The sequence below is a fragment of the Bombina bombina genome, chromosome 2 (genome assembly GCF_027579735.1).
Source record: "Bombina bombina isolate aBomBom1 chromosome 2, aBomBom1.pri, whole genome shotgun sequence".
In the NCBI taxonomy this organism is placed as follows: Eukaryota; Metazoa; Chordata; class Amphibia; order Anura; family Bombinatoridae; genus Bombina; species Bombina bombina.
In genome coordinates this window covers 836,840,658-836,868,581 of record NC_069500.1, presented here as the reverse complement: position 1 = coordinate 836,868,581, position 27,924 = coordinate 836,840,658, and the positions used below count along the sequence as shown (strand labels likewise).

Genomic DNA, 27,924 nt, shown 5'->3' with positions numbered 1-27,924 from the left:
TTCCGAATACAAATTCGGCACTATCTGTTAACTTTTGCAAGTTATCAAATTTCTAACAGGTACGCTCGCCACTATTCCGGCCCAGCGTACCTGGTTTTCAATCCGCCACCCTGGAGGCCGCGGATTCCATAGGAATCAATGGGAGTCTGAAAACAGCAAAAGCTTATGTTCGATGCTGCCAGATATCCCATTGATTTCTATGGTTGAAAACAAGTAAAGTTTACACCTAACACCCTAACATATGCCCCGAGTCTAAACATCCCTAATGCCCCAACATCGCCGCCACCTACATAAAGTTATTAACCCCTATCCCACCGCTCCCGGAGCCCACCGCAACTCAATAAATATATTAACCCCTATCCCGCCGCTCCCGGAGCCCACCGCAACTAAATAAATATATTAATCCCTATCCCGCCGCTCCCAGACCCCGCCGCAACTTTAATAAAATGATTAACCCCTAAACCCCTGGCCTCCCACATCACTACCATTAACTAAACCTATTAGCCCTAAACCGCCAGTCCCCCACATCACCATAAACTAAATTAAGCTATTAACCCCTAAACTTAACAACCCGCTAACTTTACATTAAAAATTACCTCATCCCTATCTTATAATAATTTAAAACTTACCTTTAGAATTAAATTAAACTATATTAAACTATTAATTAACCTACTCTAAATAGTATACTAAAATTACATTAAACTACCAATTAAATTAACTATATTACATATTTAAAAACGAACCCTACTCAAATTATTTAAATATACTATTAAAAATTACTAAATTACAAAAAATCAAAACTAACGGCTAGATTACGAGTCTTGCGCTGCTTTTTTACTACCGCTGCTATTACGAGTCTTGTAGGTACAGCTGTCCGGCACACTTTTTTTTGCCTTACCTCAAATCAACTTATGCAATTTGCATATAGTCTTTTTTCAATGGGACTTCCATTGCACCAGTATTACAAGTTTTTTTTTTGAGGCCAAAGTGAGCGGTACAGCCTATCTCGCAAGATTCATAACGCATTCTAAAGTCAGTAGTTATGAGTTTTACACTACAAAGCCGTAGCATAAAACTCATAACTAAGTGCTAAAAAGTACACTAACACCCATAAACTACCTATTAACCCCTAAACCGAGGCCCTCCCGCATCGTAAATACTAAAATAAAATTATTAACCCCTAATCTGCCGCTCCGGACATCGCCACCACTATAATAAACATATTAACCCCTAAACCGCCGCACTCCCGCATCACAAACATTAGTTAAATATTATTAACCCCTAATCTGCCACCCCTAACATCGCCGCTACCTACCTACAATAATTAACCCCTAATCTGCTGCCCCCAACGTCGCCGCTAATATATTATATTTATTAACCCCTAAACCTAAGTCTAACCCTAACACCCCCTAACTTAAATATAATTAAAATAAATCTAATTAAAACCTACAATTAATAACTAAATAATTAAAACTAAATACTTACCTGTAAAATAAACCCTAAGCTAGCTACAATATAACTAATAGTTACATTGTATCTAGCTTAGGGTTTATTTTTATTTTACAGGCAAGTTTGTATTTATTTTAACTAGGTAGAATAGCTACTAAATAGTTATTAACTATTTACTAACTACCTAGCTAAAATAAATACAAATTTACCTGTAAAATAAAACCTAACCTTAGTTACACTAACACCTAACACTACACTACAATTAAATAAATTACATAAATTAAATACAATTAAATAAATTAAATACAGTTACCTAAATTATAAAAAAAACACTAAATTGCACAAATTAAAAAACAAATTACAAGATATTTAAACTAATTACACCTAATCTAATAGCCCTATCAAAATAAAAAAACAAACAAAAAAAAAAACCCTAGCCTAAACTAAACTACCAATAGCCCTTAAAATGGCCTTTTGTGGGGCATTGCCCCAAATAAATCAGCTCTTTTACCTGAAAAAAAAATACAAACAACCCATCAACAGTAAAACCCACCACCCACACAACCAACCCCCCCAAATAAAACCCTAACTAAAAAAACCTAAGCTCCCCATTGCCCTTAAAAGGGCATTTGGATGGGCATTGCCCTTAAAAGGGCATTTAGCTCTATTGCAGCCCTAAGCCCTAACCTAAAAATAAAACCCACCCAATAAACCCTTAAAAAAAACTAACACTAACCCCCTGAAGATCCACTTACAGTTTTGAAGATCCGACATCCATCCTCAATGAAGCCGGGAGAAGTCCTCATCGAAGCGGCAAGAAGTCCTCAACGAAGCCAGGAGAAGTCTTCATCCAAGCCGGTAGAAGTGGTCCTCCAGACGGGCAAAAGTCTTCATCCAGACGGCATCTTCTATCTTCATCCAGACGGCATCTTCTATCTTCATCCATCCGGCGCGGAGCGGCTCCATCTTTAAGACATCCGGCACAGAGCATCCTCTTCCAACAAAGTCTTCTTCCAGAATGAATGTCTCTTTAAGTGACGTCATCCACAATGCCCCTAAAAAAATAGCTAAAGCTACCTCAAATAAAATGGAAGATAAAAATATATAATAATGAGGAGCGTTAAACACAAGCAGCTATAGAGATCAAAAAATGACAATTGCATTAATAAAACAAATACCTAAAATTCAACAAAGCCAATTTTATATACCAATATTTATTAAAAAATAAAATTAAAAATAAAAATGAAATCACTGGTGGTTAAAAGTTATACATTAAACACAGATAAAAACCTATACAAATCCAGTTTTACTGCCTAAACAAATGTTACAAACACAAATGAGTGCAAATGTAGCAAACACTGATGTATAATTGTTGCGGATACCAGTTTTACTGATACTTATTAGCCACAAGCAAAGAGGTTAAAAAACCTAGTGGGATTGTCCAGCAAAGAGGTTAAAAAACCTAATAGGATTGTCCAGCAAATGTTCCAATTTGTAACTGGTTATAAAGGAATAAGGTAGGAATTCAGCTGATATGAGAAGATTACTCTTTGCAATGAATCAGTACACTTCAATACTTAGAGTCCGGGACTCCTTCCCAGAATACGAAACCTTCAGGGATTTCTCTGCATATATTTTTGCAAGTATACAGTTTACCTAGGTTCCGGTGTCTGGATATGAAAACCCTCCGAGATTCTACCGCTCTCCCCTCAAGGTAGCTTCTTCCGGGTCACGTGTCAAGATCACAGGACCTTGATAGACCAATAGCTGTAGCGGATTACCGGGAATTCAAATAAAAATTATTTTTGTTGAAAATAAAAGTAAAAGTTTGTGTACCAAAATACTTATTGTTTCCAATGCAGGTTTTTGGAGTAATCTTCGTTAGGAAAGAGTATATATCAGAGCGCTCTGATTTTTGGCACAGCTTATCATCCTTTCATCACCTACGCGTTTCAGCTTAACAGCCTTTTTTCAAGATGAGATTTCCTTACCCATATTCCTCTATTTATCCAGGCAGTCCTTAATTGATTCTCTTTGTTTTTTATTTATTTAAAGGTACAGCTCATTTGTCTTATAGACTTCTTAAAAATTCTCAATGGTAGATACAAAGTAGATACAAATTAATCTTTAAATATATACAAAAATTCATTTAAAAAACTTATTTAAAAACCTTATCTTCTTTTTAATATATGATACAGTGTTATGAAAATTAATTTTAATCAAAATGAATTTTTAATAAAAATGAACTTTTAATAAAAATGAATTCATGATTGTCCATAGATGAATATTATTATTTTATCAAAATAAAAACTGTGCTTATGATTGTATTTATGAATGTGAATTTTATTTAAAAAAAAATATAAAGTGAAAATACTAACATGTGTGTTACTTCTTACTTGGTGAAATGAAATAAAATTTAACTTAAAAATTAAGTCCCCTTATTAATTAATTTAAAGTGAAAAAGAGATAACTAAATTTCCTAACGTTATATAACGTATTCCATAATAGAATTGAAATCTAACTCGACATTAAGACCCCTTGGTTCTAGACTCTTAAATAAAAAAATTAACTCAGCCTCTGCCCTTAATAATTTCTTGTTTATATCCCCCCTCTTGGATCTCTTTTTATCTTCCTAATGCCCCAGTATTTAAAATCTTTAGTGTTTTGATTATGGTATTCTTTAAAATGGCGAGATAACAAATGGCCCTCAAAACCATGTTCAATATTGAGGAGATGTTCCCTTCTTCTAGTCACACACATGTTAGTATTTTCACTTTATATTTTTTTTTTAAATAAAATTCACATTCATAAATACAATCATAAGCACAATTTTTATTTTGATGAAATAATAATATTCATCTATGCACAATCATGAATTCATTTTTATTAAAAGTTCATTTTTATTAAAAATTCATTTTGATTAAAATTAATTTTCATAACACTGTATCATATATTAAAAAGAAGATAAGGTTTTTAAATATGTTTTTTAAATTAATTTTTGTATATATTTAAAGATTAATTTGTATATACTTAACCATTGAGAATTTTTAAGAAGCCTATAAGACAAATGAGCTGTACCTTTAAATAAATAAGAAACAAAGAGAATCAATTAAGGCCTGCCTGGATAAATAGAGGAATATGGGTAAGGAAATCTCATCTTGAAAAAGGCTGTTAAGCTGAAACGCGTAGGTGATGAAAGGATGATAAGCTGTGCCAAAAATCAGAGTGCTCTGATATATACTCTTTCCTAACGAAGATTACTCCAAAAACCTGCATTGGAAGCAATAAGTATTTTGGTACACAAACTTTTACTTTTATTTTCAACAAAAAGTATTTTCATTTGAATTCCCGGTAATCCGCTACAGCTATTGTTCTATCAAGGTCCTGTGATCTTGACACGTGACCCGGAACAAGCTACCTTGAGGGGAGAGCGGTAGAACCTCGGAGGGTATCATATCCAGACGCCAAGTTCTGACTGAGAACGGTAGAACCTCGGAACTGGTATCCGCAACAATTATACATCAGTGTTTGCTACATTTGCACTCATTTGTGTTTGTAACATTTGTTTAGGCAGTAAAACTGGATTTGTATAGGTTTTTATCTGTGTTTAATGTATAACTTTTAACCACCAGTGATTTCATTTTTATTTTTTATTTTATTTTTTAATAAATATTGGTATATAAAATTGTCTTTGTTGAATTTTAGATATTTGTTTTATTAATGCAATTGTCATTTTTTGATCTCTATAGCTGCTTGTGTTTAGTGCTCCTCATTATTATATATTTTTATCTTCCATTTTGTATGATTGGGGTAACACTTTATTTGAGGTAGCTTTAGCTATTTTTTTAGGGGCATTGTATTTTTAGTCTATTCGATTAGGTGTAATTAGTTTAAATATCTTGTAATTTGTTTTTTATTTTGTGTAATGTAGTGTTTGTTTGTTTTTGTAATTTAGGTAATTGTATTTAATTTATTTAATTGTATTTAATTTAGGTAATTTATTTAATTGTAGTGTAGTGTTAGGTGTTAGTGTAACTTAGTTTAGGTTTTATTTTACACGTAAATTTGTATTTATTTTTGCTAGGTAGTTAGTAAATAGCTAATAACTATTTAGTAACTATTCTACCTAGTTAAAATAAATACAAACTTGCCTGTGAAATAAAAATAAGCCCTAAGGTAGATACAATGCAACTAATAGCTTAGGGTTTATTTTACAGGTAAGTATTTAGTTTTAAATAGGAATTATTTAGTTATTATTTGTAGGTTTTAATTAGATTTATTTTAATTATATTTAAGTTAGGGGGTGTTAGGGCTAGGGTTAAATTTAGGTTTAGGGGTTAATAAATATAATATAGTGGCAGGGACAATGGGGGCAGCAGATTAGGGGTTAATAATTGTAGGTAGGGGGCAGCGATGTTAGGGGTGGCAGATTAGGGGTTAATAATATTTAACTGTTTGCGATGCGGGAGTGCGGCGGTTTAGGGGTTAATATGTTTATTATAGTGGCGGCGACGTTGGGGGCAGCAGATTAGGGGTTAATAAATGTAGTTAGGTTGCGGCTACATTGGGGGAGGGAGATTAGGGGTTAATAAATATAATGTAGCTGTTGGCGATGTTGGGGGCAGCAGATTAGGGGTTAATAAGTATAATGTAGGTGGCGGCGATGTCTGGAGCAGCAGATTAGGGGTTAAATAAGTATAATGTAGGTGTCTGCGATGTCGGGGACGGCAGATTAGGGGTTAATAAGTGTAAGATTAGGGGTGTTTAGACTCAGGGTTCATGTTAGGGTGTTAGGTGTAAACATAAATTTAGTTTCCCCATAGGAATCAATGGTCCTGCGTTACTGAGATTTACGCTGCTTTTTTGCAGGTGTTAGACTTTTTTTCAGCCGGCTCTCCCCATTGATGTCTATAGGGAAATAGTGTACAAGCACATAAAACCAGCTCACCACTGACTTAAGCAGCGCTGGTATTGGAGTACGGTATGGAGCACAATTTTGCTCTATGCTCACTTCTTGTCTTTTAACGCCGGGTTTAGATAAACCTGTCATACTAGCGCTGTAGGAAAGTGAGCGGTGACAATAACGTGCAAGTTAGTACCGCACCCCTCATAACGCAAAACTCGTAATCTAGCCGTAAGTTACAAAAAATAAAATACACTGCATAACAAAAAACCCCCCACTAAGTTACAAAAAAACAAACCACAGTATCAAAAATAAAAAACAATTACACCTAATCTAATAGCCCTATCAAAATAAGGAAGACCCCCAAAACTAAAAAAAACCCTAGCCTACAATAACCTACCTATGGCCCTTAAAAGGGCCTTTTGCTGGGGGCATTGCCCCAAAGAAATCAGCTCTTTTACCTGTAAAAGAAAATACAAACACCCCCCCAACAGTAAAACCCACCACCCACACAACCAACCCCCCAAATAAAACCCTATCTAAAAAGACCTAAGCTCCCCATTGCCCTGCAAAGGGCATTTGTATGGGCATTGCCCTTAAAAGGGCATTTAGCTCGTTTACTGCCCAAAGTGCCTATTTTAAAATAAAACCCACCCAATAAACTCTTAAAAAAACCTAACACTAACCACCGACGATCAACTTAGTTTTCGAAGACCGGACATCCATCCTCATCCAAGCGGCAGAAGTTCAGAGCGAAGCCGGCAGAAGTCTTCATTCAAGCGGGCCGAAGTCTTCATCCAAGCGGGCAGAAGTCTTCATCCAGACGGCATCTTCTATTTTCATCCATCCCGCGCGGAGCGGCTCCATCTTCAAGACATCCGGCGCGGAGCATCCTCTTCTTCTGACGTCTGTTGCAGAATGAAGTTTCCTTTTAAATGAAAATAGAAGATGCCGTCTGGATGAAGACTTCTGCCCGCTTGGATGAAGACTTCGGCCCGCTTGAATGAAGACTTCTGCCGGCTTCGCTCTGAACTCCAAGATAGCGTCCCTTACATTCCGATTAGCTGATAGAATTCTATCAGTCAATAGGAATTAAAGGGGAAAAAATCCTATTGGCTGTTGCAATCAGCCAATAGGATTGAGCTTTCATCCTATTTGCTGATTGGAATAGCCAATAGAATGCAAGCTCAATCCTATTGGCTGATTGGATCAGCCAATAGGATGAAAGCTCAATCCTATTGGCTGATTACAACAGCCAATAGGATTTTTTCCCCTTTAATTCCTATTGGCTGATTCTAACAGCCAATCGGAATGTAAGGTATGCCATCTTGGATGACGTCATTTAAAGGGAAACTTCATTCTGCAACAGACGACGGAAGAAGAGGATGCTCCGCGCCGGATGTCTTGAAGATGGATACGCTCCACGCCGGATGGATTAAGATAGAAGATGCCGCCTGGATGAAGACTTCTGCCCGCTTGGATGAAGTCTTCTGTCGGCTTCGCTGAGGACTTCTGCCGCTTGGATGAGGATGGATGTCTGGTCTTCGAAAACTGTAAGTGGATTGTCGGTGGTTAGTGTTAGGATTTTTTAAGGGTTTATTGGGTGGGTTTTATTTTAAGAGTAGGGACTTTGGGCAGTAAAAGAGCTAAATACCCTTTTAAGGGCAATGCCAATACAAATGCCCTTTTCAGGGCAATGGGGAGCTTAGGATTTTTAGATAGGGTTTTATTTGGGGGGGTTGGTTGTGTGGGTGGTGGGTTTTACTGTTGGGGGGTGTTTCTATTTTCTTTTACATGTAAAAGAGCTGATTTCTTTGGGGCAATGCCTCGCAAAAGGCCCTTTTAAGGGCCATTGGTAGTTTATTGTAGGCTAGGGCTTTTTTATTTTGATAGGGCTATTAGATTAGGTGTAATTCTTCTTTATTTTTGATACTGTGGTTTGTTATTTTTTGTATCTTAGTGTTTTTTTTATTTTTTGTAACTAGTAATTTTTAAAAGTATTTTTAAATAATTTAATTAGGGTTAGGTTTTTAAATATGTAATATAGTTAATGTAATTGTTAGTTTAATGTAATTTTAGTATACTAGTTAGGGTAGGTTAATTAATAGTTTAATATAGTTTAATGTAATTGTAGTATATAGTTAGGGCAGGTTAATTAATAATTTAATATAGTTTATTTTAATTCTAAAGGTAAGTTTTAAATTATTATAAGATAGGATGAGGTAATTTATAATGTAAAGTTAGCGGGTTGTTAGGTTTAGGGGTTAATAGCTTAATTTAGTTTATGGTGATGTGGGGGGCTGGTGGTTTAGGGGTTAATAGGTTTAGTTAATGGCAGTGATGTGGGAGGCCAGGGGTTTAGGGGTTTATAATTTTATTACAGTTGCGGCAGGCTCCGGGAGCGGTGGGATAGGGGTTAATACATTTATTTAGTTGCGGTGGGCTCCGGGAGCAGCGGGATAGGGGTTAATACATTTATTTTGTTGCGGTGGGCTCCAGGAGTGGCGGGATAGGGGTTAAACATTTCAGTATAGTTGTGGTATTTAGGGAGAGGATATAAATAAAGTTGGGAAAAAGCCGAAGAGCAGCAAGATCGATGACTGCTAGTTAACAACAGTCCGCTGCTCATCGCCCGTACTTGGTGCACAAGTTTTTTGATAAATATGGTGATCGTATTCAGGTCTGTGGCCGCGATGTTAGGTGATGTTAGGCAAGCGTATTAGTGCCGGTGAATGCAGCATAGTTGTTGGCTTGATAATTTGGCCTCAATGACTGTGTGGACTATAACAGTGTTCTGCACTTCCATTTTTAACAGGAATGAACTGCAAAGCTCACAATTTCAGAATGCAATTACAGGAAAAGGGTACAAAATAAATAATGAAAGTATATTGTAGATATATATATCAGTGACGTGCAGTGATGTCAGAGGCTGGTGAGGCAGTGGCTAGGATACGCCTTCATTCTTTAGATATCCTTAGTTGAAGAAATAGAGAGAGAGAAAGAGAGAGAGAGACAAGCACACACAGGGGGTTAGAGAAAGAGACACAATCATACACAGAGGGTTAGAGAGAGAGAGAAAGAGAGAGGCACACAATCACACACAATCACACACAGAGGGTTATAGAGAGAGAGAGACACAGTCACACACAGAGGGTTAGAGAGAGAAAGAGAGAGAGACACAATCACACACAGAGGGTTAGAGAGAGAGAAAGAGACACAATCATATACAGAGGGTTAGAGAGAGAAAGAGAGAGACACAATCACACACAGAGGGTTAGAGAGAGAGAGACACAATCACACACAGAGGGTTAGAGAAAGAGAGACACAATCACACACAGAGGGTTAGAGAGAGAGAAAGAGAGAGACACAATCACACACAGAGGGTTAGAGAGAGAGACACAATCATATACAGAGGGTTAGAGAGAGAAAGAGAGAGAGACACAATCACACACAGAGGGTTAGAGAGAAAGAGAGAGAGAGACACAATCACACACAGAGGGTTAGAGAGAGAGAAAGAGGGAGAGACACAATCACACACGGAGGGTTAGAGAGAGAGAAAGAGGGAGAGACACAATCACACACGGAGGGTTAGAGAGAGAGAGACACAATCACACACAAAGGGTTAGAGAGAGAGAGACACACAATCACACACAGAGGGTTAGAGAGAGAGAGACACACAATCACACACAGAGGGTTAGAGAGAGAGAAAGAGAGAGAAACACAATCACACACAGAGGGTTAGAGAGAGAGAGAGACACACAATCACACACAGAGGGTTAGAGAGAGAGAGAGAGACACAATCACACACAGAGGGTTAGAGAAAGAGAGAGACACAATCACACACAGAGGGTTAGAGAAAGAGAGAGAGAGACACACTCACACGTAGAGGGTTAGAGAGAAAGACACAATCACACACAGAGGGTTAGAGAGAGAGAGATAGAGAGAGAGACACAATCACACACAGAGGGTTAGAGAAAGAGAGAGAGACACAATCACACACAGAGGGTTAGAGAGACACATAAGGGATGAGAGAGTCAGAGGGGGAGGAAGAGAGACAGAGAGAGAAAGAGACCATGGGGGAGAACAACACATAAGGAGAGAGATGGATAGATAGAGAGAGAGACACACACACACAGAGGGATAGAGAAAGAGAGAGAGACACAATCACACACAGAGGGTTAGAGAGAGAGAGAGAGAGAGAGAAAGAGAGAGAGAGACAATCACACACAGAGGGTTAGAGAAAGAGAGAGAGACACAATCACACACAGAGGGTTAGAGAAAGAGAGAGAGACACAATCACACACAGAGGGTTAGAGAGACACATAAGGGATGAGAGAGTCAGAGGGGGAGGAAGAGACAGAGAGAGAAAGAGACCATGGGGGAGAACAACACATAAGGAGAGAGATGGATAGAGAGAGAGAGCGAGAGACACACACACAAGTGTGGGGGGGGGGGGAGGGACCACTGCATTTTTAAGTAATAAAACAGCAGAGCTACAGAGCGGTCAGAAAATGAGACTAAATTAGTGTGAAGTACAGTGGCAAGCTGCTAAGTTGGTGTAAAGTTTGAGGAAACAAAATACAAAAACGATCCTTAAACTGCTGTAAAGGAGTTAAAAAACAAAAAACACTAAACCACATTCATTAAATTGAAATTTTCACTAACAGAATCCCTTTCAGTAAAATATAAGGTTGCAGAACTTACTTTAATAAAATGTGGCTAAAACATTGCTCTCTCTGCATCTCTTCCTGCTCTGTATAAGGACGTGACAGTGGAACATTCCACTGCACTTAGAGGGGAAGTACAGAACTCTCTTTTACACTTTAGCAAAGCTGTCAGCTTTACAGGACAGCAACAAAATGAATGAAAGTTGTTTTTTTCAGTTTTTGTTTTGTTTTATATGATTTAACATCCAGCCCCAACCCTAAGTTCCAATGCCTCTAACTGGATTGGGTCAGCCCAAATAGGACTGCCTCAAATAAGCAATTATGTGCCATGCAATGATCTTAACCACTTTCATCCAGTAGGTGGCGCAGCATGTTGTGTAATGGTGGGCAGACCTGCTTGTGCCTCTCCATTGCACAACATGTAGCTGTGGGGGAAAAAATGCTGGGGGGGAAAAATTACATTTTTTTTTTTATTATTTAAAAGCCAATAAAAAAAAATATTTTTGCCCAGATGAGAGGTGAAGCACTGCCTCACATGCCTCTAGTGACTGCACATCATATATATATATATATATATATATATATATATATATATATATATATATATATGATTTTATATTACAATCTTGAAAACACATTTTTTATGTAAAAGAAGACTCACCAGTATTGATTATTGATTGCTATATTATGTTCATTAACTTTGAGAAAAGCAAAGGGGCAACATTATTTACATGATGATTACAAATATCACCTGTTATGAGATGGCAGATGTGGTGGTAGTCAGTACCGGTGAGTCCCCTTACAAAAAAAGCCTTGCTTGAAAGTTACTATCATATCTCCTCTTCCCCTTCTCTTCTATAAGTTATACATATTTAGGTATTAGCCATCTCCTGGTAAGTTTTATTTTTTAGACTATGTACCATTTTAGTAGCCCTTCTTTGATCAGATTCCAGGCAAGTGCTGGGTGGAGATTGACTATTGGAAAACAATTGCAGAAAACAAGATGTTATTTAGTTTTAAAACTTTAGCAAGGCAGCAGAAATATCTTGTAATTACAAGGGGTTTACTGTCCATAATCATGTTACAAATTGATAAAGACTTGCATCACATAATCCTTTACTAACTTGCTTTAGCTGATAACAACTGCAGATGAATGAATTGTATTCTAACATTATGACTGTGACTAGCCTTGTTGTCTGCAGACTAAAGCCCAGATTGGATCCTCCAAAAAGGCAAATAGTGGGGGGAGTTTGGCTACTGAAAAACGATTGCAGTAAAAATAATGTTTATTTGTTTTAAAGGGATATGAAACCCAACATTTTTAATTCATGATTCAGACAGAGCATACAATTTTAAACAAATTTCCAAACTAATTTGCTTAGTTTTCTTGGTATCCTTTGTTGAACATAATACTAGGTAGGCTCAGGAGCTGGAATCTAGCTGCTGATTGGTGGATGCACATATACGCCTCTTGTTATCGGCTTCTAATGTGTTTAACTAGCTCCCAGAAGTGCATTGCTACTCCTTCAACAAATGTTAGACATAAATTGGAAATTTGTTTAAAAATATATGCTCTATCTGAATTATAAAAACATAAAATAGCAGGGATACCACAAGAAAATTAGATAAAGAAAAATATATAGTTGTTAAAGCTGCTAGTCTTCTAAGAAAAGCAAAGGAAAAAAAACTTAAATTGAGTAAATAGCAATAGAAACAATTGACAGCGCTTAAACATTATTATTAAAAAAGAACAAAATATATTTATTAAAATATATAATATATAAAAACAATGTTGCAATGTAATACAATACAAAAACAATGATACTTCCAAAAAATTAAAGATCTGCAAATGTAGCTTGTGCAGTATCATAAATGGACACTAAACCCAAATTTGTTCTTTCATGATTCAGATAGAGCATGCAATTTTAAGCAACTTTCTAATTTACTACAATTATCAATTTTTCTTTGTACTCTTGCTATCTTTATTTGAAAAAGAAGGCATCTAAGCTAAGGAGCCAGCAAATTTTTGGTTCAGTACCTGGACAGCATTTAGCCACCAATCAGCAAGCACAACCCAGGTTGTGAACCAAAAATGGTCCGGCTTCTAAACTTACATTCTTGCTTTTCAAATAAAGGTAGCAAGAGATTGAATAAAAATTGATAATAGGAGTAAACTAGAAAGTTGCTTAAAATTGCACGCTCTATCTGAATCATGAAAGATGTTCAGTGTCCCTTTAAGTCTGGCCAGACTATATGAAAAAAGACCAAAAGATCTTTTGTCATATAGTCTGGCCAGACTTAAAGGGACATGAAACCAAATTTTTTTCTTTCATGATTCAAATATAGAATACAATTGCAAACAACTTTCTACTTTACTTATACTGTCTAAATTGCATTACTCTTTTGGTATCCTTTGTTGAAGAAACAGCAATGAACATGGGTGAGCCTATAACTTACTTGTGTGTGTAGATATATACACATATGTATGCATAAATACACTTGTAATCTAGCCCTATATGTTTTTAATAAATATATTCTCTTTTTTTAACAATATTGTTTGAGCGCTGTCTATTGTTTCTTACTGAATCATGAAGTAAAAAAATTGTGTTTCATGTCCCTTTAACAATGTTTAGGTTTGATTGAAATATTATTCTATAGCAACAAAACAGAAATGTCCTGTATTTACAAGGTGTTTACTGTCTCTTTAACATTTACTATATCTTAAATCCTAACATAACTCCTACCTAAACATTAAAAACACTAATATGTTACTGAAGTAGTTAAATAACTACAAATATCTAGATTTCATAAAAATGTATCCATTACCTTTGTACAAAATTTCTGCATTTTCTAAAATACGATAACTGAAAATTTCAATAGACAGATCATTTTTAATTTACTCATAAATAATTTGAAATATTAGATTATGCTTTTTAGAAGTAATAGTAAGAACTACCAAAAATGCATTACGGTATATTTACAATAAATAAAAATATTTAACAAATTATCCTAGAATATACAGTGGGGCAAAAAAGTATTTAGTCAGCCACCAATTGTGCAAGTTCTCCCACTTAAAGGGCCATTAAACCCAAAACATTTCTTTCAAGATTCAGATAGAGAATACAATTTTAAACAACATTCCAATTTACTTATATTATCTAATTTGCTGCAATCTTTAGATATCCTTTGTTAAAGAAATAGAAATGCACATTGGTGAGCCAATCACATGAGGCATTTATGTGCAGCTACCAAACAGAAGCCTATCTAGATATGCTTTTCAGGAAAGAATATCAAGAAAATGAAGCAAATTAGATAATTGAAGTAAATTAGAAAGTTGTTTAAAATGGTATTCTCTATCTAAATCATGAAAGAAAAAAAATTGGGTTTAATGTCCCTTTAAGAAGATGAGAGAGGCCTGTAATTTTCATCATAGGTATACCTCACCTCAACTATGAGAGACAAAATGTGGAAACAAATCCAGACAATCACATTGTCTGATTTGGAAAGACTTTATTTGCATATTATGGTGGAAAAAAAGTATTTGGTCACCTACAAACAAGCAAGATTTCTGGCTCTCACAGACCTGTATCTTCTTCTTTAAGAGGCTTCTCTGTCCTCCACTCATTACCTGTATTAATGGCACCTATTTGAACTTGTTATCAGTATAAAAGACACCTGTCCACAACCTCAAACAGTCACACTCCAAACTCCACTATGGTGAAGACCAAAGAGCTGTCGAAGGACACCAGAAATAAAATTGTAGACCTGCACCAGGCTGGGAAGACTGAATCTGCAATAGGCAAGCAGCTTGGTGTGAAGAAATCAACTGTGGGAGCAATAATTAGAAAATGGAAGACATACAAGACCACTGATAATCTCCCTCGATCTGGGGCTCCACGCAATATCTCACCCCGTGGGGTCAAAATGATCACAAGAATGGTGAGCAAACATCCCAGAACCACATGGGGGAACTAGTGAATGACCTGCAGAGAGCTGTACCAACATAACAAAGGCTACCATCAGTAACACACTATGATGCCAGGGACTCAGATCCTGCAGTGCCAGACGTGTCCCCCTGCTTAAGCCAGTACATGTCCGGGCCCGTCTGAAGTATGCTAGAGAGCATTTGGATGATCCAGAAGCGGATTGGGAGAATGTCATATGGTCAGATGAAACCAAAGTAGAACTGTTTGGTAGAAACACAACTTGTCGTCTTTGGAGGAGAGAGAACACCATACCTACTGTGAAGCATGGGGGTGGCAACATCATGCTTTGGGGCTGTTTCTCTGCAAATGGAACAGGACGACTGATCCGTGTACATGAAAGAATGAATGGGGCCATGTATCGTGAGATTTTGAGTGCAATCCTCCTTCCATCAGCAAGGGCATTGAAGATGAAACGTGGCTGGGTCTTTTAGCATGACAATGATCCCAAACACACCGCCCTGGCAACGAAGTAATGGCTTCGTAAGAAGCATTTCAAGGTCCTGGAGTGGCCTAGTAAGTCTCCAGCTCTCAACCCCATAGAAAACCTTTGGAGGGAGTTGAAAGTCCGTGTTGCCCAGCGACAGCCCCAAAACATCACTGCTCTAGAGGAGATCTGCATGCAGGAATGGGCCAACATACCAACAACAGTGTGTGACAACCTTGTGAAGGCTTACAGAAAACGTTTGACCTCTGTCATTGCCAACAAAGGATATATAACAAAGTATTGAGATGAACTTTTGATATTGACCAAATACTTATTTTCCACCATAACATGCAAATAAATTCTTTCCAAATCAGACAATGTGATTGTCTGGATTTGTTTCCACATTTTGTCTCTCATAGTTGAGGTATACCTATGATGAAAATTACAGGCCTCTCTCATCTTCTTAAGTGGGAGAACTTGCACAATTGATGGCTGACTAAATACTTTTTTGCCCCACTGTATTACAGGTAAAAATTCCCAAATTTGGAATTCCAAAATCAAAAATTATCCTGAAATCCAATCTTTTTAATTAATATTTTTAAAAACATTTTTTTAATGAAAAACGACTATTTTTCCTGCCTGTATGTTACAATATTCTCTGCCTGTGTTTTATTTTTTTGTGTTCTAAAAAACCAAAAGTCTATATTTATTTAAAACAATAAATATTACCTTTCTGATTACAGTACTGTACTGTGTATGCAAAAGTATTAAAAATGATATAAAACTACCTTTAGTTACTTATGTAGCTGTATTGTGACGTAAATATTGCCTAAATTACATAAAATGTTGTTTACACTTGGTTTTATTCCTTCTCTAAGCTGTCACATTTTACAGATGCAAATATTCCAAAATCCAAACTTTTTTCAAAATCCAAACTTTTTTCAAAATCCAAACCTTTTTTGGTCCCATGCAGTTTGGATGATGGGTTTTCTACTTGTTTTCTCAAGAATACTGTGCAAAACTGAAACATAAAAAAAAAGACATAGGAACTAATGTGTATCTTATAGTAAAACTATTTCTGTGACAGCACCAGATATACAGACTACTGCACACTATAAAATACCTGTAATTTGAAAAGTTGGCTAGTCTACTGATAATAATATAAATATATGTGCACTCATAATATATTGTCTAGGGATGTGGTCACAAAAGGTAATGCTACCTATAAAAATGTATTATGGGAACCTGTTGCTTGTGTTGCCAAGTTACATGCTTTTTGCATATGTAAAATCTAGTTCACATCCATATTGAGTGAATTAGTGCCCCTGACTTAACAGTAAAGTAACAACAGGTGACCACCTGCTTTATTTTATAAAATAAGGGAAATTTAGGCAGCATGTCATAAACACATTTTAAAAACATCCTTAAAGTGTCTAAAACTCTACCTAAAAGCATATCTTAAACCTCTACTATATGTTCTTCCGGACCATCTTTGGTTCAGTACCTGGGTAGCGCTTGCTGATAGGTGGCTAAATGTAACCACCTATTCGCAAGCACTACCCATGGTACTTAACCTAAAATGGGCCGGCTCCTAATCTTTACATTCCTGCTTTTTCAAATAAAGATACAAAGAGAACAAAGAAAAATTGATAATAGGAGTAAATTAGAAAGTTTCTTAAAATTGCATGCTCTGTCTGAATTATGAAAGAAAAAAATTGGGTTCAGTGTCCCTTTAATCCCCTGCTAAGAAAAGCCTCAATGTATAAATGAAGGACATTCTGCATGTTCCAAACTGTGCAACACTATTGAGATGCCTTGCTTCATCACCCCTACTCTCCTACCCTGGTATTATATATCACATAGCTTCCCCTTACCTGACAACTGTCTACACACTTAAACATAACAGAAGATCACAAATAAGGTTTCAGAAAAAAACTTGCAATGAGGCTAAACTGAACATGGGACAGGCTTAATAGATGGGGACAGGAATCCACAAAACGGGACTGTCTCGGGAAAACTGTTGGCAACTATGTTAACAGACTATTAGTGGTCCATGGACAAGACCGGAGTGAGTCAGTCTGGGGGCAATGTCTTGCCAATTGATTCGCCTGAGGTGATTGACAAGCACTGTTTTTTGGGAGTAGGGAGCAGACGCTTGTGCAGAGCTAAATATGTGCAACAAATGTGTCCCACAGTTTGCAATCTCAGGCATGTGAACCTTGTCCATCTGATCAATGATAAATTCATGCCTAAGGAATGAGGGAAATCCTGCTAGAGGGCCACATCACCTGATGGGGACCAAAGGCAGGGAGCAGAGCGAGGTCACAAAGCGACCTGTGCAGATAGCGAATGTTGCAAGGACGCTTTGCTTCAGACCAAGCGGTAGTTAGGGGCCAGGAGGCCTAGAACCAACATTTCTGGGGGGCTTAGAACAAAAATTGATCTACCCCTGTGCCCTGATGTTGTAATAAGGTACTTCTTGCCTTCTATAATAAAAAAACAAAAACACTATTTACTGGCTTTGTAAAGGAAAACCAACACCTTTTTTTAAAAGCTGCTGAGGCAATTCTAGCTGAGGTTGTTTTTAGGCTTTAGATTTATTTATCTTCAGATGAAAAACAAAAGTAGTACTGTATGTTTTTGGGGACTTACAAAAATCAAATGTTTTATCAACAGACCATGCACATTCAGAAAACAATCACATAAATGGGAACAAAACAATGCATAACAATGCCTTGTTATTAGAAATATTATGTCCATATGACCAACAAAAGTGTGTGAGTGATTCTTTTCTAAAATTTACAAACACTGTGGGGTAAATTCCACACTCTATATGTGTTTGTTAAAATTAAGTTCCCCACTCTGCAAATTCAACAACAAAACAAATAATCAGCTAAATTACGAGTTTTGAGCGCTATAGGGAAATTAACGACCGCCACAAAAGAAGTGTTAATTCACCTCCCTATAGCGCTGCTATTACAAGTTTGTAAAAAGCAGGCTTGTGCGGTGATATGGTTGCGTTGAGCTCCATACCACACCGAAATACAAGCGCTGCTTTGAAGTGCTCATGCACAATTTTCCCATAGACATCAATGGGGAGGGCTGGCAAAAAAGAAGACTAACACCTGCGATCTCGGAAACAAAAGCTCCGTAATGCAGCCCCATTGATGTCTATGGAGAAAGAAAAAGATATGTTTAAACCTAACACCCTAACATAAAAGCTACATCTAATCTGCTGCCCCTAATATTGCCACCACCTACATTACAGTTATTAACCCCTAATCTGCCGCCCCTAACATCGCCGCCACCTACCTACACTTATTAACTTCTAATCTGCTGCCCCCAATGCCGCCACCACTATACTAAAGTTATTAACGCCTAAACCTCTCCTCCTACATCACTAACACTACATAAATATATTAACCCCTAAACCTAACCCTAACATAACCCTAAGCATAAGTCTAACCCTAACACCCCCTAACTTAAATATAATTAAAATAAATCTAAATAAACCTTACAATTATTACCTAAATAATACCTATTTAAAACTAAATACATACTTACCTGTAAAAAAAATAAACTAAGCGAGATACAAAATAACTAATAGTTATATTGCAGCTATCTTAGGTTTTATTTTTATTTCACAGGCAAGTTTGTATTTATTTTAACTAGGTAGACTAGTTAGTAAATAGTTATTAACTATTTAATAACTACCTAGTTAAAATAAATACAAATTTACCTGTAAAATAAAATCTAACCTGTCTTATAATAAAACCTAACATTACAATCAAATCAAATAAATTACATGAATCAAATACAATTATCTAAATTAAATTACAAATAAAGAAAACACTAAATTACACAAAATAAAAAACGAAATTATAAAAAAACAACAACAAATTACTCCTAATCTAAAGCCCTATCAAAATAAAAAAGTCCCCCCAAAATAATAAAACCCCTAGCCTACACTAAACTGCCAATAGCCCTTAAAAGGGCCTTTTGTGGGGCATTGCCCCAAAGATAACAGCTCTTTTACCTGGCAATAAAAATTACAAACACCCCCCCCCCCCCCAACAGTAAAACCCACCACCCACCCAACCAAACCCCCCAAATAAAACTCTATCTAAATAAACCTAAGCTAACCATTGCCCTGAAAAGGGCATTTGGATGGGCATTGCCCTTAAAAGGGCATTTAGCTCTTTTACGGTGCCCAAACCCTAAGCTAAAAATTAAACCCACCCAATAAACCCTTTAAAAAAACAAATACTAACCCCCGACGATCCTCTTACAGTTTTCGAAGACCGGACATTCATCCTCATCCAGCCGGCAGAAGTCTTCATCCAAGCGGAAAAATCCTATTGGCTGATACAATCAGCCAATAGGGTTGAGCTTGCATTCTATTGGGCTATCCTACAAACTAGATAAGTTTATACTGTTAGGTAAGGTCGGGCAGACTTGCTGGGCCTATGGCTCTTATCTGCCGTCAATATCTATGTTTCTATGTTTCTATTGGCTGATTGGAATAGCCAATAGGATTTTTTCCCCTTTAATTCCTATTGGCTGATAGAATCAGCCAATTCGAATGTAAAGGACGCCATCTTGGATGACGTCACTTAAAGTGAACTTCATTTTCAGCGACGATCGGAAGAAGAATCTGCTCTGCGACAGATGTCTTGAAGATCGACTCGCTCCGCGCCGGATGGATGAAGATAGAAGATGCCGTCTGGATTAAACTTCTGCCCGCTTGGATGAAGACTTCTGCCTGCTTGGATGACAACTTCTCCAGCTGGATGAGGATGGATGTCCGGTCTTCGAAAACTGTAAGTGGATCGTCGGGGGTTAATGTTAGTTTTTTTTAAGGGTTTATTGGGTGGGTTTTATTTTTAGCTTAGGGTTTGGGCACTGTAAAAGAGCTAAATGCCCTTTTAGGGGCAATGCCCATCCAAATGCCCTTTTCAGGGCAATGGTTAGCTTAGGTTTATTTAGATAGTTTTATTTGGGGGGTTTGGTTCGGTGGGTGGTGGGTTTTACTGTTGGGGGGTGTTTGTAATTTTTATTGCCAGGTAAAAGAGCTGTTATCTTTGGGGCAATGCCCCGCAAAAGGCCCTTTTAAGGGCTATTGGCAGTTTAGTGTAGGCTAGGGGTTTTATTTTATTTAATTTTTTTTTTTGGGGGGGGGGTTATTTTGATAGGGCTATTAGATTAGGAGTAATTAATTTTTTGTTGTTGATAATTTCGTTTTTTATTTTGTGTAATTTAGTGTTTGTTTTTTTGTAATTTAGATAATTGTATTTGATGAATTTATTTGATTTGAATGTAATGTTATGTTTTATTGTAAGGCAGGTTAGGTTTTATTTTACAGGTAACTTTGTATTTATTTTAACTAGGTAGTTAGTAAATAGTTAATAACTATTTACTAACTAGTCTACCTAGTTAAAATAAATACAAACTTACCTGTGAAATAAAAATAATAGATAAACTAGCTACACTATAACTATTAGTTATAGTGTAGCTCGCTTAGGTTTTTTTTACAGGTAAGTTTGTATTTAGTTTTAAATAGGAATTATTTAAGTAATAATTGTAAGGTTTATTTAGATTTATTTTAATTATATTTAAGTTAGGGGGTGTTAGGGTTAGACTTATGCTTAGGATTAGGTTTAGGGGTTAATATATGTATGTAGTGATGTGGGAGGCCAGAGGTTTAGGGGTTAATAGTTTAATTTTGTATATTTCGTTGTGGGGGCTTACGGTTCAGTAATTAATAGGTTTATTATAGCGGCGGTGTGGGTGGACGGCAGATTAAGAGTTAATAATATTTAAGTAGTGTTTGCGATGCGGGAGGGTGGCGGTTTAGGGGTTAATAGGTTTATTATAGTGGTGACGATGTCGGGGAGCGGCGGAAGAGGGGTTAATACATTTTAATAGTGGCAGCGATGTCCGGAGCGGCAGCTTAGGGGTTAATAATTTTATTTTAATGTTTGGGATGCGAGAGGGCCTCGGTTTAGGGGTTAATAGGTAGTTTATGGGTGTTTAGTGTACTTTTTAACACTTTAGTTATGAATTCTATGTTACAGATTTTTAACATAAAACTCATAACTACTGACTGACGAATCTTGTCAGTATAGAGTGTACCGCTCACTTTTTGGCCTCCGAGGCAAACTCGTAATACCGGCGCTATGGGAGTCCCATTTTAAAAGTGCGGTACTGACGTTGCGTGATGGCCAAAAAGGTGTGCGGTACACATATACCAACAAAACTTGTAATAGTGGCGTTTGGGAAAAAGCAGAGTTATGAAGAATAACAATGCTTTTTCACTCATAACGCAAAACTCGTAATCTAGCTGGTTTTTAGATTACAGTGATAAGAATAATATAAAGAAAGCTTCCAGTTCTGGAACAGGAAGGCACATACATCAGAGCCACTATTTTTATATTTGAAGGATAATGGGCACAAGGGTTATTGTTATTTGTGGTGCAGTTTATAGTATTTAATGTTGTATTGATCCCTATCTACTTGTAATGTATAACAGAAGGTAGAAATTGGAGTTAAAGGAATATGCCTCTTTTTTCTACAATGACAATGCTTCTTTTTAAGGATTTCAATTCTACAGTAATAACTTTTGTGTGCAGATGATCCACCTACAAAAATGCTACTGTAGTTTATCAGTCATGGAAAAACATTAACAGAAACAGAAACAACTTACTAGATCACTCAGGGAGAAACCCAATTTTTTAATGATTCAGCTAGAGCATACAATTAAACACAAATAAATACAATATATATATAAATATTTACTTCAATGGCATTTGCATAATGTATTTGGTGTAGATGATGTCACACATGTCGTAATGGGGGGTCAGAGCACATAGCAGCCTCCTACTGCACTTATTCCGGATCCATGGTGGTCTAGGACTCCAGCATCACCCAGGAAATCCGGGGATGACATATCATTCACATTGAAGACAGGAGAGATTTCCAGCAAGCTGAATGATACAGGGACATAGGAATACTTGTTATGTGTGCAGTATCTCCCTATGGGATTTCAGCCATAACTACCCTCAGGCGTCACAGGGACTTGTCCTTATCCTCCCCCTGATGGGATCGCTACTGGATACTGCTGCAGTTTGGTGACTGGTAAGCCGGTGTAGGGGTGCAACTTCAGGTAAGCCACTTACCACAGCACAGACACAGCAGCCCACAGGCTATTCGAAGGGGGCTTAGCCTGCTCTCCCACTTACACTTTTCTGTCTAAATCAGCCATGTACATCACTCAGGGGGCACTCTCAGACCACTGACACCCTTTTTGGACCCTTTGGCAGCCCTGGGACCCTCCCTCTTTTTTATCAATTTTTAAGAATAGGTGCATAGCCCTTTAAGAAAATCACTGATTGTTCTGTGCAATCAGCGGTTCCCTCACTTAGCATCCGGTTAGCTTATGCAGCAGTTTGGAATTATGTATGGAGTATGTTTTATACTTTTTTCCTTAAAACATTTATTAAGGTTGTTTTTTAAAACAAATTTTAGCCGCTCTGAGGCACCAGCAGTAGCCTGGCCCCCTCAGGTTTGCATTCTTTTTCTACTCATTTCAGAGCAGCCGCTAGGGAGTAAAAGGCCTTCAAAGCACCTGTCTGCCTTTTTCTTAAAAGATCTGCCTTCAATTGTGATCCTGTCACTGGAGGTAAGTACTCATACATGAGCTGCCAGGGGGTCACTTGGGGGCATTTTGTCAGTCAGTGCATTATAGGGCCTAGGTATTACTTTACCCTTTAGGTACTTTGCAGATGTCAGGGGTTTAAATTGGCTAGTGTAGAGGGCTCTCTACCTTTATATTTTATCAGTATATGTGTATTGTTTCATACTCTGCTATACTTGTGAGTTTTGCACATCATGGAACCTAGTGAATCTGTCCCCACTGAAACTATGTCAATCACTATGGAAGAAGGTCCTACTGATACTTCTCCCTGTACTTTTGTGTCTATTTTGCAAATCTGTTCCAGTGTGCCAGGTCAACCAACTTTGCAGTAGATGTGTACCTCAGTTTCTGCATTTAATCAGCCACTTCCCTCTACTTCCTCTAGGGAATTATGTCCTGTTTCTGTATATATTACTCATGGAGCCTCTACTGACTTTACTCCTGAGTTTAATGTTAATTTACACAGGGCTATGGCAGAATATTCAGCAGCTATGCCCAAGCAAAGTAAGCGTAAACTCAAATCTGGGGATTTACCTCACTCTCTTGTGACCATACCGCCTCCTTCCCCTCAACCTCAAAATCCTGTCCTGCTTCAGAGCTCTGACTCTGGTGAACCTGAAGTTGTCAATGCTTTAAGATTTTCAACATATCTGCACCTTGTTGGTAGTGAGAACTGTTGTTTTCAAAGCTCCTCCTAAGATTCCAGAGGTATTTCAGGTTCAAGATTTGTTTTCTTACTATATAGCCAAAGAATGGAAAAATCCTAATATTCCATTTGCTCCTTCTTCCAGGTTTAAAAGAATGTACCTGTGGAATTATGGTAAACCATACCCAAGGTTGATGGAGCTATTTTCACTCTTGCCAAACACCAACTACCATGCCAACTACCAAGGCCAACTACCATGCCTATGGAGGATAGCACCTCTTTCAGGGATCCAATGGGCCGCAAAATAGAGTCTTTCCTGAGAAAGCACTTCCTTCAGAAAGATCTTCTGCTTAAACCTGCAGTGTCTATCACCTTTGTGGCTGTGGTAGGGGTCCTTTAGTGTGATTATGCTGAGGATATCCAGAATTGCATTAGAGGCCTTAAAATGGCTAACGCCTTTATATGTGATGCAGTAATGGACATCATCAAAATTGATGTCAAGAACATGTGTATGGCAATTATTGCAAGAAGTGACTTATGGTTAAAATCATGGTAAGCAGACATGGTTTAAAAAAATTGGTTAATGTATCTTTCCTTCCAAGGGAAGATTCTATTTGGTTCTGGTTTAGACTGTTACTCCCAGGAAATGAGCCTTTCTCCCTCAGAACAAGAAATCTAAGGAATAGACCAAAAATCTTTTTTTTTTCTTTTGTGCCTCAGGAGATCAGAAGTCCTCCTCTTCTCAAAAGCCTGAGCCCTCTAATCTGGTCTTGAAGCCTGGTTCTTCATAGGAAAAAAACAAGCAGTCCAAGAAGTCCAATGCCAATACATAATCTGCATGAAGGTACAGTCCCCAGTCCAGATCCTTTTCTAGTAGGGGGCAGACTTGAGTCTTTTTCCGAAGGCCTGGTTCCAGTCAGTCCAGGACCCCTGGGTTCAGAACATCATATTCCAGGGCTACAGGATAGGCTTTTGCTCCAGACTTTCTCAAGGATGATTCCATCTGTCTCATGTCCCCAAAATTCCTGCAAAGGCTGCTGCCTTCATGTAATGTGTTCACGATTTAGACGATATGGGAGTAATTATCCCAGTGCCTGTGTCTCATTATGGTTTTTACTCCAATCTGTTCATTGTCCCAAAAAAAGGAAGGGACTTTCAAACCCATTTTAAATTTGAAAACCCTTACGTTTGTCAGGGTCTCCACTTTCAAGATGGAAACAATTGCACAATTTTACCCTTAATACAACAGGGTCAATTCATGTCCACTATAAACCTCAAGGATGCATACCTGCAAATCCCTAATAACAAGGACCACTATCAATTTGCATTCCTAGACAAACATTATCAGTTTGTGTGATATATTGTCTCACTAGATTTCAGAGAATAATATTAGCAAGAAAAATAATAGTAATGTAGCTCTATTCTTGAAAACAGCAAGTAAAAACAACTTATTTTACTAACATGCACAAGGTGAGCATTTACTTTTGTAATTGAAATTTATAGTATGGTATTTCTCACAAGACAAGGTACAAATAAAGGTTATGAGAGAAACTATCTCAGAGTAAAAGATTAATTGCTCAATATGAATAATAAAGAAAAAATGAGAAAAATCCTTTATATTCAGGATAAGTAACAAGGACTAAAGTTATTAATCCGGTTTTAAATGTTCATATAGCTTTCCTCAAGCTTCACGCACTCACACAAACACTCTAAAATATATATACAAAGTTCCAACACACACTCAATATTGACCAGCAAGGGGGAGGTTAATTCAGGAAAATACACCTCAGGTAATTAGACAAACTTAACTTGAGGAATAGAAAAGCTTATCTGATATTTGTTGTACGATACCCAAAACAGCGTGGTTACTGATCCAGATTCCCCCAAGAGTGATGGTGTAGCGTGGAGAGCGGTGATAACACCTAAGAAAGTGCAAGACCGGAGAATCTGCAGAGGGCGGCGTTCCGGTAGCAGCTTGTGTGAGTGCGACTTCGGCCGCGTGTGCAAGGAGATCTGGTAGGCGTAGGGATCCGGGTAGGTATTGCAGTCCCAGTAGCAGCAGGGAAGTAGTGCAGCAATCCTAACCACAGCAGTATCAGAGCGAGTAGATAGGTATGACCTGAAAGGATAATACACAGCTTTGTTCAAGGAGAAACAAAAAGTGAGACAATCCACTTTAATTTTCAGGCCCTGAGTAATGGAATAGCACTTCATTAAATAGGAGGAAGTGCTGATAGCCAGACATTCTTAAAGGGATATCACAGTTTGTCACCCTTCCGTTTGGTCTGGCGACAACTTATTGCATCTTCACAAAGGTACTAGGTGCATTGTTGGTGGTAATCAGAGCTCAGAAGATCTAACTTGCCCCTTATATGGATGATATCTTAGTGCAGGCTCCTTCCCTGCTTTTAGCTATTGTTCATACTCAAAAGCTACTCTATTTTCTCTAAGACCACGGTTGGAGAATCAATGTTCTAAAGAGATCTTTAACTCCAGTTATAAAGGTGTCCTTTCCAGGAGTCATCGTAGATTCAGTCCAAATGCATCTATTCCTGACTGACTCACGCAGAATAAAACTTCAGAATGTGTTTCTGTCACTGCTACATGTTTTTTGCCATCAGTGGCTCAATTCATGGTGGTGGTGGGTCTTATTGTTGTGCCTTCGGACGCAGTTCCCTTTGCCTGCCTTCACTTGCGACCCCTTCAACTATCTAGGCTCAATCAGTGGTCAAAGAATTATCTGCAATTGGAACAGCAGATTACTCTGGATTTGTCCATCAGAGAATCTCTCTCTTGGTGCATACAAGGCCTTCCTTTGACCCTTGGGGCATAATTTCTTCATCCATCATGGGCTATTGTGACGACAGATGCCAGTCTTTCAGGCTGGGGCGTTGTCTGGAATTCTCAAAGAGCTTAACGGAGTTTGGTCCCCTCTTGAGGCGTGGTTACTAATCAACATTCTGGATCTCTGAGCGATTCTTCCGGCTCTTTAGTCCTTGTCCCTCTTAAAAGAAGAAAGGTTTATCTATTTCCAGTAAGACAATATCATGGTGGTGATCTCCATAAATTATCAAGGGGGTACCCACAGACCACTGCCTATGCTGGAAGTGTCCCAGATTATGACTTGGACAGAGAGGAATCAATGCACACTGTCAGCCGTTCACATCCCAGAAGTGAACAATTGGGAAGCGGATTACCTCAGCTGTTAATCAGTACATCCAGGAGAGTGGTCTCTCCATCAGGACATCTTCGATCAATTAGTGATCAGATGCGCTCTACCGGATATAGATCTGATGGCCTCCCATTTAAATCACAGACTTCCAATGTATTGTGCAAGATAAAGAGAGACAAAGGATCAAATGATTAATGCCTTTGTTTCTCCATGGAATTTTCATCTAGGGTACCCGTTTCCACTGTTTGTTCTACTTCCAAGAGTAATTGCTCAAATCAAACTGGAGTCAGCTTCGGTAATCTTGATTGCTCCAGCCTGGCCCTGCAGAACATGGTGTGCGGATCTAGTGCAAATGTTGGCTTCTCCTCCTCCATGGCTTTTTCCTCTAAGGCATGATCTCTTGTCTCAAGGGCCTCTTTTCCATCAGGATCTTAAATCTTTAAGTTTAACAGTGTGGAGGTTGATCGCCTACTTTAAAACATATAGGGTTCCCTGATTCAGTTATTGACACTCTGATTCAAGTTAGAAAGCCTGTTACCCAAATACTATATCACACAATTTGGAAAGCATACTTTGGCCTAGATTTGGAGTTCGGCGGTAGCCGTCAAAACCAGCGTTAGAGGCTCCTAACGCTGGTTTTGGCCGCCCGCTGGTATTTGGAGTCAGTGATTAAAGGGTCTAACGCTCACTTTTCATCCGCGACTTTTCCATACCGCAGATCACCCTACGCCATTTGCGTATCCTATCTTTTCAATGGGATCTTTCTAACGCCGGTATTTAGAGTCGTTTCTGAAGTGAGCGTTAGAGCTCTAACGACAAAATTCCAGCCGCCTGAAAATAGCAGGAGTTAAGAGCTTTCTGGCTAACGCCGGTTCATAAAGCTCTTAACTACTGTACCCTAAAGTACACTAACACCCATAAACTACCTATGTACCCCTAAACCGAGCTCCCCCCACATCGCCGCCACTCGATTAAAATTTTTAA

The 27,924-nt window shown here is 37.8% G+C and overlaps 1 protein-coding gene across 1 annotated transcript in view; it reads left to right on the top strand.

The window, feature by feature from the left end:
• The window catches only part of SEMA6B (semaphorin 6B), a 196,617-nt gene that overhangs the window by 62,463 nt on the left and 106,230 nt on the right, over positions 1-27,924 (top strand). The gene's annotated exons all lie outside the window — the stretch shown is intronic.